The sequence below is a fragment of the Hirundo rustica genome, unplaced genomic scaffold (genome assembly GCF_015227805.2).
Source record: "Hirundo rustica isolate bHirRus1 unplaced genomic scaffold, bHirRus1.pri.v3 scaffold_542_arrow_ctg1, whole genome shotgun sequence".
Taxonomy (NCBI): Eukaryota; Metazoa; Chordata; class Aves; order Passeriformes; family Hirundinidae; genus Hirundo; species Hirundo rustica.
Genome location: NW_026690585.1, coordinates 1 through 13,940, shown reverse-complemented (window position 1 = coordinate 13,940; position 13,940 = coordinate 1). Strand labels below are relative to the sequence as shown.

The 13,940-nt window shown below is 52.5% G+C and overlaps 1 pseudogene; it reads left to right on the top strand.

Moving 5' to 3' along the window:
- The first annotated feature begins 783 nt into the window (after nucleotides 1-783).
- On the top strand, nucleotides 784-7,977 carry LOC120748111 (class II histocompatibility antigen, B-L beta chain-like; annotated as a pseudogene).
- Nucleotides 7,978-13,940: the final 5,963 nt, after the last annotated feature.

The window sequence follows — 13,940 nt, the reverse complement described above, 5'->3', positions numbered from 1 at the left end:
AGCCAGGGCTCTCTGGCACAGAGCAGCAGCAGCGCCAGCACCTTTCAACCCGCTCCTGCCTTGGCTTCACCTGGCACACTGAAGCCTCTGGAAATCAGCACTGCCAGGCGCCTGCCCAGCTTGGAGCAGCTGCTGCTGCTGCTGCTGGGCAGATCCTCCCAGTTCAACTGCTTCCAAAGGGCAATCAAGGCACAGGTGTCCATACACAGGAGCCCTGGGCACGTCCAAGAAATGTGCAGATACATGGGGAGGTTTGTTAGGAATTTTGTCAGCTCTTATGCCAAGAGTGCTTTCTCTGCTGGTTCTGGGCAATGCTTTGGGCCATGTTCTTGCTCTGCTTTCCTTTGCTTTGGTCCCATCTGAGTGCTCAGCTGGGCTCCAGGCTGGAGGTGCTCTGGGCACTCCAGGAGTTCCTCTTGGATCCCTTGAAAAACAGAGTTTGGCCCACCAGGGCCTTTGTGCTTCTCTGTGGCACAGGAGAACTTCCCAGGCTATTTTGTGTTTGCTGTAGGCAAGGTTGGGTTGCTTTGCATCACTTCACAGACCAACGCAGAGCATTGGCTTTGTGATGTCAGGGCTTGGTTGCCATGTGGTTGTGCTGACATCACAAGGTTGCCTTGGTGCACGGAAGGCCTCAGTGGTGTCAGAGCAGCTCTTGGGCTTGCTCAGTGCAGGAGCATCCTCCTGCTTGAGGCGTTTGTCAGTGGGCAGCTGCACACTGACAGGAGCCTTGTTTGTTCCTGTGTTCCAGCACACTCTGCAAACTTGCACAGCAGTGCCACAATGATTGGGCAACTCGCTGCTGCAGTTTGCTCTGTCTATGGCATTGCTTATTCCGGCTATTACCTGACTCACCTGGCACGTAAGTAGAGGTTTTCTCTAGGTGGAACCTAATTTGGCTTTTGTATGTCTTCCTGTTTTTTCTTAGTGACTGGGTGGATTTGGAAACAGAAAGACAATTAGGATGAATATTGTCCTGCTGTCTTGCTGGCTGTGGGAAAGAACTGTGTCTCCTGGAGGGATGGTGTGAAATGGAAAATACTCCCTGTTTGTGTTGACTTCTTCTGAGGGATTCACCAGCCCAGGCAGTTTTCTCAAAGAATTTGCTTCATTTTCCTTACCCACTGCAGGTCACCTGACCCGTGTATTCAGAGGTGCTGATCCTGAGGTGAGTGGGAAATGAACCTTTGATGTTCCCAGTGTTTCACAATTGTGGAGCAAGCTGTGAGCTTGGCCAGGGGCAGTAGAGTGTGGAGGGCAAGTTGGATAGGCTGAAAGAAAATCCATTTCCATGTCTGCAGCAGCAGTAGCAAAGGCCTTGCTGGCTATTTCCTACTTTTCCATTTGGGAGCTGTAAAGAACTAAAAAGCTCAGTTTTGCAGAGACAACATTGCTTGCTGATTGTAGCCAGGGAGGAATACTGAATTCAGAGCCATGGGCAGTTCTGTTGAATCAGCCCATTTGAATTTAGTTGGAGTGACTTAGAATCCCATGGCTATCAGAGCTTCCGATTTCTCCTTAGTCGAGCTGGTTGCAGATGGGAAAGGAAAGAAGGTTCTAAAGGATAGGTCAAGGGCTGTCCCTCATGCTTCTCTCTTTCCACAGAGCACAGAAGCAACAGCACTCTCTGCCCTGGCTCCCTCTGCTCCTGGAGAAGAGGCCAAAGAGGAGCCAAAGGAGGGAAATTACTGCCTGATTCCAGCTGTGGTCACAGCACAGCTGGAATATTCCAAGCCAGTAAGTGCCACTTCTGGTGGCTGCTGTCTTGAGTGCAAGGCAGAGCTGCAAGTTTGTGGCCAGGCAGCACTTGCTGCTGGGGGCTGAGGATGCTGAGTGCTGGAGTCCTGCCAGCACCTAGCAATTGCCCCAGCCAGTGACAGCTGGAAAATGGGCTTGGATCTGCAGTGTTGAGGCACCAAAGAGCTGGTGCCTGGGCGGGAGCATCTGGCTGCTGGGCTCACTGAAGCTCCATCTCTTGGCTTCTGCAGCGCTATGGCCAAGGGCGCACGGGCACCTTCTGGAGCTCACAAGGCTTTGTTGCTTTGTTTTCCCTTTTGGGAAACCTGTGGTTGGCTTGTGGAACTGTTCTGCAGTTTTCCAGAGGAATTCTTCACTTCTCCAGAGTCTTTTGGCCCACCTGTCTTTTGGTTTTCCAGAAGCTGCAAGGAGCTGATTGTGCTGTCCATGAAGCTCTTGGGGGGTCATTCTTGTCCCGTGTGGCAAAAGAAACCAACCGTGTAGTTCTGAACCCTTCTTCTGAGGCAAAACCCAGGAGCAGCAGGTTTCTGTTGGTCCATTTTGGGTGAAATCTGCAGCTTTGGAAACTGCATTGGAGCCTGGAGTGGAGTGAAGCTGCAAGTCCTTGACTGCTGTCTTGTGTTGCTAAGAACAGCAAGGACATCTTGAAATGCTGGATGCTGTATTTGAAGTGCAATGTGCCCCTCTGTGCCTGGGGAGCTGCCTGGGACAATAGGAGCCAGGGATGCGGGTCAAGAGCAGCTGAACAGGAGCCAGCGTGTGCCCAGGTGGCCAAGAAGGCCAAGGGCATCCTGGCCTGGGGCAGCAAGAGTGGGGCAGCAGGAGCAGGGCAGTGACCGTCCCCCTGTGCTGGGCACTCTTCCTCAGAGTTGAACTTCTCACCCTGCTCTCTTGTGCATGTCTGCTGATCCTTTGGGCACAGTCCAAGCCATAAGGCCGCTCTCATCTAGTTCCAGGCGCCCAAGGAGCTCGTTATCTCAGTGTCCTTGGGAGTTTAGCAAACCTGCATCCTGTTCCACTGAACATCCTTCTCCTGATCAGCTCTCCTTGCATTCCTTCCTGCTGTTTTCGTATGCATGTCCTGTCTTTTCCTTCACAGGCCTCATTCTAATCAATGCCTTCTGACTTCTACTCCCCTATTTCAATCCAGGGATCCGTCCAGCACCTTGTGGAACAGCAGGACGTGGAACACAGTGGGGATGTGTCAGCAGCAGTGACACCCACTTCAGCAGGGGCAGAGAGTGGTGCACACGAGAGCCTCAGCCCCTCAGCTGATGAGCCGCTCTTCTTGAATGCAGCTGAGCACATGCACACTGAGGTGGTTAAGGAGGCCGTGCTTGTGGCCCAGAGACCCTTGGAGGAGCCAGAAGATCCCTGCGAGCAGAAACAAAGTGGAGATGAAGAGATGGGAGCAAAAGCCAGAGCAGCAGAGGCAGAGAGCCCTGCCTATGTCCCACACAGCCCCAGAGCCGATGGCCTGGTTCTCCTGGACACAGCCCAGTCCATGGCATCCTCAGCAGAAGGGACAGAGAGCCCAGGACATACTGTGCACAGTCAAACTGCTGATGCTCTGCTATTCCTGGACCACAGGGACTTCCTCCAGACTGAGGTGCTTAAGAGGGCTGTGCTGATGGTCCAGGAACCATTGGAATAGCCAAAAGAAGCGCAGAAGCAGGAAGGAAGCATGCAGGAGGCAGGAGCAGGCAGAGACAGAGAGCCTGGCACATGCCCCACACAGCCCCACAGCCCATGACCCACCTCTGCTGGAAACAGCAGAGGATGACAGGAGGGGCTTTCCCCTCTTCTTTGTGTCTTCTTCTTTTGTAGGGTTTGAATGGATAAAACCAATCCATCTAGCCCCCTATGCATGTACCTATAGATCCATTTATATAGACACCTCTATTTATATCGACACAAATATGTACACATATGTATATCTTTATAAATACATACACATATATTCCTCTATCTATATCCATGTCTATATCTGTATCCACATGTGTAATGCACCCCTAGGAGTTAGTTACTCACACCTCATTTAGAAATGTGTTTCTTCCCTCTCCCTTTCCTGGCAAAGGCAGTTCCAATTTCCCTCCTACTCAAATGTGCTTTTCTATGATATTCCACCACACAAAAATCAGACGAGAATGGAAACATGAACACCACCAACCCAGTATTTTAAAAGCACTGAGATGGTTTCTTTCATTAATAAATACCATTACCTTCTTGGTCTTGATTTGTGTTGGGGCTTTTTCTTGGCTTCTTTGTTGGTTTGATGGTTGATTTGATGGTGTGGGCTTCCTTTTCCTCTGCAGAGGCTTAGCATCAAAGAGGAGATTTCCTGGCTTTGGGCCACCTCTGTAAGAACCCCATCTGGATTAGCTGGACACCAAGTTTAGAAACAATTTCAACCTACAGAAAATTCCATCTGGAATCACCATGGCATTAAACTGAGAAGATATGTAAACAATGAATTCAGCCTCACTGTTACATTTCTTGGAGGTTGGGGAAGGAAACTTAACCCAAGACATGACAGGTTTCAAGGCTCAGACTCTCTGATGCTGAAAAAACCCCCCTCAATAAGTGGTCCTTTGGAAGATGTTTCATTTTTGAAAGCCATACCTAGAGATGGTAGTAAGAGCGTGGATAGGAAGGTAGTGCAGAGAACACTGGAAGAGCATTTAGCTAACGGGATGTCAGAATCCAATGCTCTCTCAGCACATTCAGTGAAGCATTCCACACATGGAAGGTGCCAGCACTAATATCAACTTGACTCATTTGAAGGTGGTTGATACTACATGGGATTTCTGATTTTACATAATGGTCCAAAAAAGCACAATCAAAATAGAAACGACTGTTAGCAAAATACAGCAATTGCAAGACACAGTTGAGATACCAGTGGGACTCCCATGACTTTTCTCTGTAGCCTACTCAGCTGCACAACTCCGAGGCACTTCTGTCTCTGGGAAGACAGGCCAGCTGAAGCAATGGTTGAAATCAGCTGAAGACCATTGCTCTCCTGCAAATCCTTTCCTAGTTTTCTGGATTTGATGCTCTGTGTTCAGCTGAGTCACACATTCCCTCCCCCTGTGCTGGGCTGGCTAATGAGCGAGACACTTATGCTCATTTAATGACCTCAGTGGGAATCCTTTATAGCACTGATCCCCTCAGCTGCAGTAGAAAGAGTTGATGTTACACTCAGGAAATCTGACTTATTGCTCCTGATTTAGTGGAGTGATACAAAAAATGTAACACAGAAGACAACACAGATCTAAGTTAGACAAAATCCTTCCCTTGAAATCAAGGTCAGGTTTTGGTCCCTTTTCTGTTGAGATAAAATGAGGGACTTTTTGTTTTGCAACAGCTGAGTTGCCGCAGCCTGCATTTTCACTGAGATTAAAGATCATCTCTTGAGCATGCCACTCATGGGAACCTAGCACATGAAAAATGTTATAAACTACTCAAAATCCGGGTGGGAATCATCTCTCAAACTGAGACAGCCTAGAAGTGCTTGCAATGTGGAATGAGCTCCAGCCTCAGCTCCCACCTGATCCAGCACCAGGAGATCCAAACTAAGGGACATCGCTGCTGGTGCTTGGAATGTGGGAAGAGCTTCAGCAAGAACTCGCAGCGCATCAAGGACCACAGGATCCACAGCGGGGAGAGGCCCTGCGAGTGTGGGCAGTGTGGGAAGGGCTTCTCCCAGAGCTCTCACTCGACCCGACACCAACGGAGGCACCGCTAAGGGAAGCGCTGCGAGTGCCCCGAGAGCGGGAAGAGCTTCGTGCGCTGCTCCAGCTCCATCCCCCGTGGGAGGATCGGCCTTGGATGATCCCCAGTGAGCCCCGTTGGGCAGAGCCCTGCTGATCCGTGCTCCTGCTGATCCCCGCTGGCTGTGGGGAAGGTGTTGGAGACATTTCTTGCCCTTCTCCTGGTGCTGCTGTGATTTGGTTGGTAATAAATTCCCTCCCTGTGCCCAGGCTGGCTCTGTTGTGGCCGCGCCGCTGCTCGGGGCGGGATCTGTCCCGATCCTTCTCTCCACTCCCGGGCCTCTCCTCAGCCCATCAGAGACGGCACTAAAATAATTGAGCCCATCAGAGCGCAGGGCGCTGATGACTCCCCAGGTGCCAGCCAGCCCCACAGCGCCCCGAGCTCCTCAGCCGGACTCCCCTGGGGCTGCGGAGTCGGGGCTGCCCCGGAGCTCTTGGCTACTCTGGGCTGCTGGGGGCACCCCCGCACCTGTGTCCTGCACACACAGGGCTGTTCCAGGAGATGCTGAAGTGCGGCTGGCACTGCATGAACGGCACCGAGCGGGGGAGGGTCGTGGACAGGAACAGCGACAACCGGGAGCAGCTCCTGCCCTTGGGCAGCGATGTGGGGCTGTAGGTGGGGGACACCTCCTGTGGGGAGAAGTTGCCAGGTCCTGGAACAGCGACCCGCGATGGAGGGAGTACAGACGGGCTGCGGCGGACAGGCACTGCCGGCACAACTACGAGTTGTCCAGCCCGTTCCTCGTGGAGCGCGGAGGTGAGCGTGGGGCAGAGCGTGTCCCGTGGGGCCCTGCCCTGGCAATGACCCTGGAGCGCCTCAAAACCTGCCTGGGAATCAGCCCAGAGCCCTCAGCCCTCCTTGTGTCCATCCCCGGGGCCTCCTGCCCCTCTCCGAGACACCCGTGGCTCTCCCAGTCCATCCCAGTCCGTCCCAGTCTCTCCCAGTTCTCCCCCGCGTGTCCATCCCGGCCGTGCGTGGAGCTGACGCCGCTCAGCCAATGAGAGCGCGTCTCTGTGATGACTCATCCGTTGCCAGGCAGACCCGCAGCGCCGAGTGCCCCGCGCTCGATTCGGCCTCCCAGTGCCGCGCGCTTCATTCCCAGTTCCTCCCAGTCCCTCCCACTTCCTCTCAGCCCAGTCCCAGTCCCTCCCAGTTCATTCCCAGAGCTCCACCCTCTCTCTCGGTGCCCCCCATCCCCTCCCGTTTCTCTCACCCCAGTCTCTCCCAGTCCATCCCAGTCCATTCCCAATCCCTCTCAATGCCACACCACCCCTCCCCTCTCTCTCCCAGTGACCCCCAGCGTTTCCATCTCGCTGCTGCCCTCCAGCTCCCAGCCCGGCCCCGGCCGCCTGCTCTGCTCCGTGATGGATTTCTACTCTGCCCACATCCAGCTGAGCTGCTTCCAGGGCCAGCAGCAGCTCTCGGGGCACGGGGTGGCACCGCCGTGGTCCCCAACGGGGACTGGAGCCAGCAGCTCCTGGTGCTGCTGGAAACCTCCCCGCGGCGCGGGGTCACCTCCAGCTGCCAGGTGGAGTACGTCAGCCTGGAGCAGCCCCTGAGCCGGCACTGGGGCACGGGGGAGGCACTGGGGGGGAACTGCGAGAGGCACCGGGATGTGCTGGGAGGAAGTGGGAGGAAGCTGGAGAGAGCCTGTTTTCAACTAGGAGAGGGGATAAGGTGTCTGGAAGGGCTGAGAAGGAGTTTGGAGGATGCTGGGGAGGGTGGGATGGAGTTCTGGGTGTGCTGGTGGGCACTGGGAGGGAGTTTGGAGGTGCTGGGTGTAACTGGAAGGGATTGGAGTGAGCCTGGAGGGACTGGAAGTAGATCGGGGATTGGAAAGCAGGGATTGGGATGAGGTTGGTTGTGCTGGGAAGAGACCGGGAGGAGTCTTGGTGAGTCCTGGTGGGGCTGGGAAGGAACTGGGAGAGGGTTTGGGGGTCCTGGGGAGGTGGGGGGCAATTGAGGATGTTGTGGGATCCTGAGAGGGACAGGAGGGGCGTTGGTGGGTCCTGGGGAGGCTGGGAAGGGATTGGGAGGAGGTTTCAGGGGGTCCTGGGTGGGCTGAGGGAGACTGGGAGGGAACTTGGAGGGGCTTGGGGTGTCTGTGAGAGGTTTTGGGGGGTCCTGAGCCCTGCAGACCCCCCAGAGATGCTGCTGGACGCTGCCCACAGCAAGATGCTGATGGGGATGGGGGGGCTTTGTGTTGGACTTTGTCTTCCTGGCACTGGGGCTCAGCTTCAACCTGAGCAAGAAGGTGAGGGGAGGTCCTGGGGGTCCTGCCCCCCCTCCCCCAGAGCGTGTGTGCTCCCCCAGGGCCCCCCAGCCCCGTGTCACCCCCTTTTCTCTGCCCACAGAGCTCCTGAGCTGGCAGCGGTCGCAGCCCCTCCCCGTGGCCTCGGGCCTGGCCGGGACCCCCTGCTCCATCCCCGAGATGATTTGGGGGGGATCGTGTGTCCCCCCAGCCCTGCTGTCACTCTGTCCCCACCTGGCTGCTCCCAGTGTTCCCAACAAAGCTTCCCAGTTCACCCCAGTCCGGTTTACTGGGGACAGTGGAGAGGGACTTGGGGGGACCCTGCGGGGGGACCATGATTCGGGAGGGGACAGAACGGGCCCCGGGATGGATCGGGAATGGGGACCCCCGTGTGTCCCCCCTGTGTCACCCCACTCTGGGGACTCCTTGGGAGGCACCTGAACCCCAGCACAGCACCCAGCCAACACCAAAAGGCGCCTGGGCGCCCTGAAGCTGCCAGGGGAATTTGCGGAGGGGGCGCATGGGGGGTGCCCAAGCCAGGCCCAGAGTCCATCACTGCCCCAGCACCATCGTGGGGATTAGAAAGGAGGAGGAGTGGGACCCTTCCCAAAGCAATTTGGGGGTTCTAGGCCCCTCTTCTTCCCTGCTCTTCCACCCCTTCCCCTCTGCCCCCCAATCCACCAGCCCTGTCCATCATGCTTGGTTTTGGAGGTTCCAGGCCCCTCCTGCTCAGTCTCAGGTCCCATCCCCCTTTCCCTCAATTCAGGCACCTCCTGACAGCTTTTTCCTGGGAGGAGTCCCTGAGTTTGGGATTTTTGGGGTGCAGTTCTGCAGGGGGACAGCTCTGTCTGGCTTTCCCCTCCCTGTTGTGGCCTCTCAGCTGTCCCCAATACCCTGGGGCTGCTGGGATTTCCCTCCTGGGGACAAGGACCTTCATTCCCTTCCAGGAGCCCAATGCCCACCTGGGGGTCCAGCTCAGGGGGTCCTTGAGCAGCTGCCCCACAACCTCTGCCAGGGTCTCCCAGCTCTGGGCTCCCCAAGGCCCTCAGCAAGCCCCAAGTCCCTCCCAGGAACCCTCAACTCCCTCAAACCCAGCATCCCCCACAGCCCCTGCAAGTTCCCAATGGGAAAAGGGAAAGAGAGATGTAGCCAGGAAAATCAGGAGGAGAAGGAGGCTGCATCCTCCAACAATTGGAGACGCCCCATAGGAAATGTCCCATGGCCTCTCCAATTTTTTTATGAATGAAATTACTTTTACAGGACTCCTCTGTCTTTTTTGTGGACACAAACCTCTGGTGATGTCAAGTTCTCCACACACCGTGGGGCTCCTCTGGAATTCCTTCCAGCGTCTGGGACAGCGGGCAGTGAGTGGAGCTGAAGGTGCCTCACCCAGTTTGGGTGATCGGCTCCCTTGGGTGGCGGCGGCACCGGGGATTGATTGGGTACCCAAGAGTGTCCAGGAGACAGACGAGTGACAGATCAGGGGGGCTGTGAAGAGTCACCAGGGAGAGAGCACTGAAAATCTCATCAGTGAGGACACTGGCATCTTCAGGGAGCAAACATGGCAGGGCACCCATGGAGGGTGGAAAAGGGAAAGCCAGGAGAGCGTCCTGGCCAAAGGGATGATGATCCCAAAATATCTCTGAAGGGTCCCTTGGGAGAATGTTGAGGCAGTTTGCACATTCTCCCAGAGGTAATTTAAGGACATGGACAGCCAGAGGGGCAATAAGGGAAGTCGAGAAGGGATTTAGACAACAGGGGAGGGAGGTGTTGGTGTGCTGGGAAGGGTTAGGGTGAAGGTGAGTGTGCAGGAATACGGTTAAGGCAAGAAGCAGCAGGAGGAATCTCTGTGGTAGGAAAAAGGATGATGGAAAAGAGGAGGACGAGAAAAATACTGAGCACTGGGATGTTTTTCATCAGGGTCTTATCCCCAGCACCCAGGGGACGGGCTCGGCCACAAGCACCTGGCAGAGGCATTGCCATTGCTACTTCTGGGGTACCTTTGTGTCAAATGTCTGACAAGGCCGATGCTGAAGGGAACCCAGAAGTGTGGGCAGCCCCAGGGAAATAGGGAAAATCAGACACCCAGCCTCTCCAAATTACTCTCAAGCAACCAGGACAAGTGGTATCTAAAAGCAATACCCTATTCCAAGGAGGGAAGGAAGGGCTCACAGCCTGGCATTGAGCCCCCACTAAAGGCAGGGCTCTTGGAGCCTGGGATCTCTCCCTGGAATGCTCCAATGCTGCCAATCAAGAAACCAGATGGAATCCATAGAATGCTGCAGGACCTAAGAATAAGAAATGAGATTATTAAACCGAGGCACCCCACAGTCTCAGATCCTTACACCATCTGCAAACAGGTTCCCTCCTCACACTGCTACCATTCAGCACTTGATGGAAAAGATGCTTTCTGGGGATGCCCACTTACACAGGATGCTGAACAGGAGTTGGCCTTTGACTGGGAACAAGGGTTAGAAGGGAAAATGGGAAAGACATGGATGGTCCTTCTGCAGGGAGGACCAGAAGCACCAGTCTTATTCGGGCCAGCCTTGCAGAAAATATCCAAAGAATTCACCTCATTCCCAGGAACTGAGTTAATGCAAGATGTGGATTATTTGCTTCAATCAGGAGGACAATTAGAGGTGGTAGAAGCAGCCTCTGTGAAATGGCTCAATTTTCAGGCTAAAAAGCATCTTGGAGTATTTAAAAAATATAGAGAAAATGGTGGAGAAAAAGGTAAAATACATGGGGCATATTTTGACTGAAGGTTTGTGATGTATTGACCCAGAGAGGGTCCAGGGGAATCTCAGAAGTAAGGTCACTCAGGACTAAAAAGGAGCTGAGACAATTCTGACGATTAACAGGGAATTGCAGGACATGGATTGAGGATTCTCTGTTCTAGCCAGAACATTGTATGACTTTCTAACCCCAGACAGCCTCAATGTTATGGTATGGACATGAGAAAGAGAACTAAACTGGAGAAAATTTTAAAAAACCCAAAATGATTGATGCCCCAGCCATGGCTCTTCCAGACTCAGAAAAGGAATTGGAATTACATGTGAATGTTAAACAGGGCCATGCCAAAGGAATCCTTGTGCTACAATATTTAACCCACTGGCCAGAGTGGCCCCCTCATTGTCTGCACAATTGTGCAGCCACAGCTCTAAGGGGACCTGAGGCCTGAACACTGACAACACAAGGAGCTCCTGTTGTTCAAGTCTGGCATCAAGTTCAAGCTTTGATAACCAAAAGAGCCGTGCTTGGTTATTACAGTATGAAACTTGTTCAGTGGCACAGGAGGATGCAGAATTGAGGACAGGGGAAGGGTTTAACCCAGCCTCCTGTTTCAACAGCCTGGACAGGGGGCTGGCAAGAAACCCAGGACTGCATTCAAGTGACAGAGCTCCAGACCCAGCCTAGGAGAGATTTAGGAGACATTCCCTGGCCTGAGGGAGAAAATCTGGTTATGGATGGGTCTTCAAGGGCAGGAGAAGGGAAAAGAGTTACAAGACAGGCTGTTATTTAGTAAAGGGAATTAGACAAAGCTCAGGTTAACGCCCACATGATCAGCTCAACCGGCAGAGCTGTGTGTGCTTGTGAGAGCCTGGGACTGAAATGCCCTGAGCAGGAAGGCTCAAATATCTTCTGCTAACACCATGTCACCTAACAGGGTGTCAAAAGCAATTCTGACTTCTTCAGTAATCACTGCATCACTTAGTAAGGTAATTCTAAAATAAATAATTCCAAGAGAAGGGATTGTGGAAGCAATACATGGGGAACTCATTTTCCAGGAAAGATCCTTGAGGGGCTTATGGCAGCTTTAGGAATACAATGGGACCTCCACAACCCCTGGCACCCCCAGAGCTCAGGTCAGGTAGAAAGAATGAATGGGGAAATGAGGGAACACCTTTGGAAGCTGGTGAGAGAAATGAAGACACCATGGGTACCACTTTTGCCAATGACTTTTGCAAGAACAGGAGCCAGATCCAGGCCAGATATGCAATTATCTCCCCAGTAACTGAGCTTTGGAATTCCTTACCTTGCTAATTCTCTGCCCAGTGCAGGGGGAGATAAGGGATGTGTATTTTAAGCAGTCTGTGGCCAGAATCCTGTCTCTGGTGAAATCTCTCCCACAGGAAGCTCGGCTGGCACAGACCCTGCCTTGGGACTTTGCTCTTCACAACATCCAACCAGGACATCGGGTCCTGCCTAAGGACTGGGAAGAAGCAGTGGCCAAGTGGCGTGGCCCATTCCAAGTGTCCCTGAGCACAGAAACAGCCCCAGCACAGCTGAACACGGGGGGACCCCTCACCCTCGGCTCAAGGTCTCTGAAGCCCCGAGGATTTGGACGTCCCGGCTGCAGGAGGAGGATGGGAGACTGCTGATATGGGAAACGTACAGGCATATGAAATTCAGAATTTTAGAAACAAATAATGTGTTTAAACATGTGAAGGAAAGAACAGAAATATATACAGCTCATTTATCAATTTTGTAACAGCAGAGAAGTAACTTGTACCAGAACACATAGGAGTGTAACTTGTTAGGTAGGACCAATTTACAGAACACATTGGAATTTAGTTGCTAGGTAAAGGCCATAAAGGTAAGATGTTAAAACTCAGTAAAGCAGGACTTAGGTACTGTGAGGGCCCGATAAAGCAGATGCAGTTCAGTAAGAAAGCAGCAAGAATCAGGCTCCTGGTTTTGGCCAGGACAAACTGACCTGGCAATTAGCATTACCTGATGGGGCGATATCTCCCCCAAATTGTGTGCACCTGCGCAAGACAAGGTCCAGGTTTAAATACACATTGATCCCACACACCCACACCTCCCCTCCTGCCCATTCCCCCCTTCTCTCACTTCCTACACTAATGAGCTGTCAAACCTCCTGGTGATTGTGACCTGGGGTCTTGGGAGGAAGGCCGACTTCTTCCTCAGGTTGATCTTCACTTCTGGGCTGGGGCAGTGGAAGTTTGGCTATTTTTTAGGTCACTTTGCTCTTGCAAAAGATTAGGAGCTTGATTTTACTGGATTCATGCCACAAATGTCTGCTTTACGATTTTTGACAAATACCTAGGTGCTGTTTTGCTGAGTTTCAACATTATACATCTTACCTATATGACTTCTACTTCATAACTACCTTACAACCAAGCTTAATAGCTAATCTTTTATGTGTTCTGAGAACAAGCTGTTTCTCTACTACTACAAAATCACCAAAAGATGCTACAAAAATCCTATATTTTCATATTCATAAATGTCATGCCTATCAGTTTAAAAAAGAAACCAAAAACAAACATATGGTGTGGGGACCACATGTGAATGTCATTCAATGGCTGCTCTGGAAGAGAAGCTTGGCTCCAGGCAGCCAGGAGAGGAGCTTTAGAAATGTAAATTAACACTGCTGGGGAAAAGTGTGGACAATGCCTCTTCTTGCCTGGGGCAGGAATTGGGCTGATTCCCTCTGCCCCTCACCCCAAGCTCTGCCTGCTTGCACAGATGGAATTTGCACAGCCAAAGGCAGAGCCCACACTCAGGATATCTGACTCTGCCACAGAAACTGGTGCAGCTGCAAAGGAAAACAGCAAATGGAGAATGCTGTGAAAACTTCACGAAAAGAACTGGGGGGGAATCATCCCTCTCCCCACTCCAACATGTGCTGTCACTGTCTAGGTCACACAGGGAGCATGAGAGCACTGGGGTGTTCTTGCTACCACAAGTTCTGAGAAATCAGTTGGGAATCCAAGTATGTGATGATTTAATTAGAGAAAAGATGTGATCGTGATACGCAAAGCAATCACACGAGACGAGAGATTTTCACAGGACAGAGAGTTCCTCCGACCCAGCTCAAGGCTGAGCCAAGGCAGAGAGCGAGGCAGAGAGAGTCTGCCTGTTTATTTTTTACTTTTTATACATTTGTGGGTCTGGCTGAAGATTGGCTTTTGGAGTTTTCCACCCCTTAGCCAACTGACCAGAGCAGCCGTCAGTTACAATTGTTTTCAGGTTAGAAATTGTTAGAATTGTTTTCAGGTTATTGCAAACAAAGGACAGAGAATGAAAAACAAAAGATTTGTTTATGTTACATCTGTGAGAAAAAGGTAGAAACTGCTCCTAATATTGCACAGTAGCTAAAAGGTCTGACTCCATTACATGAACAATCAAAAGG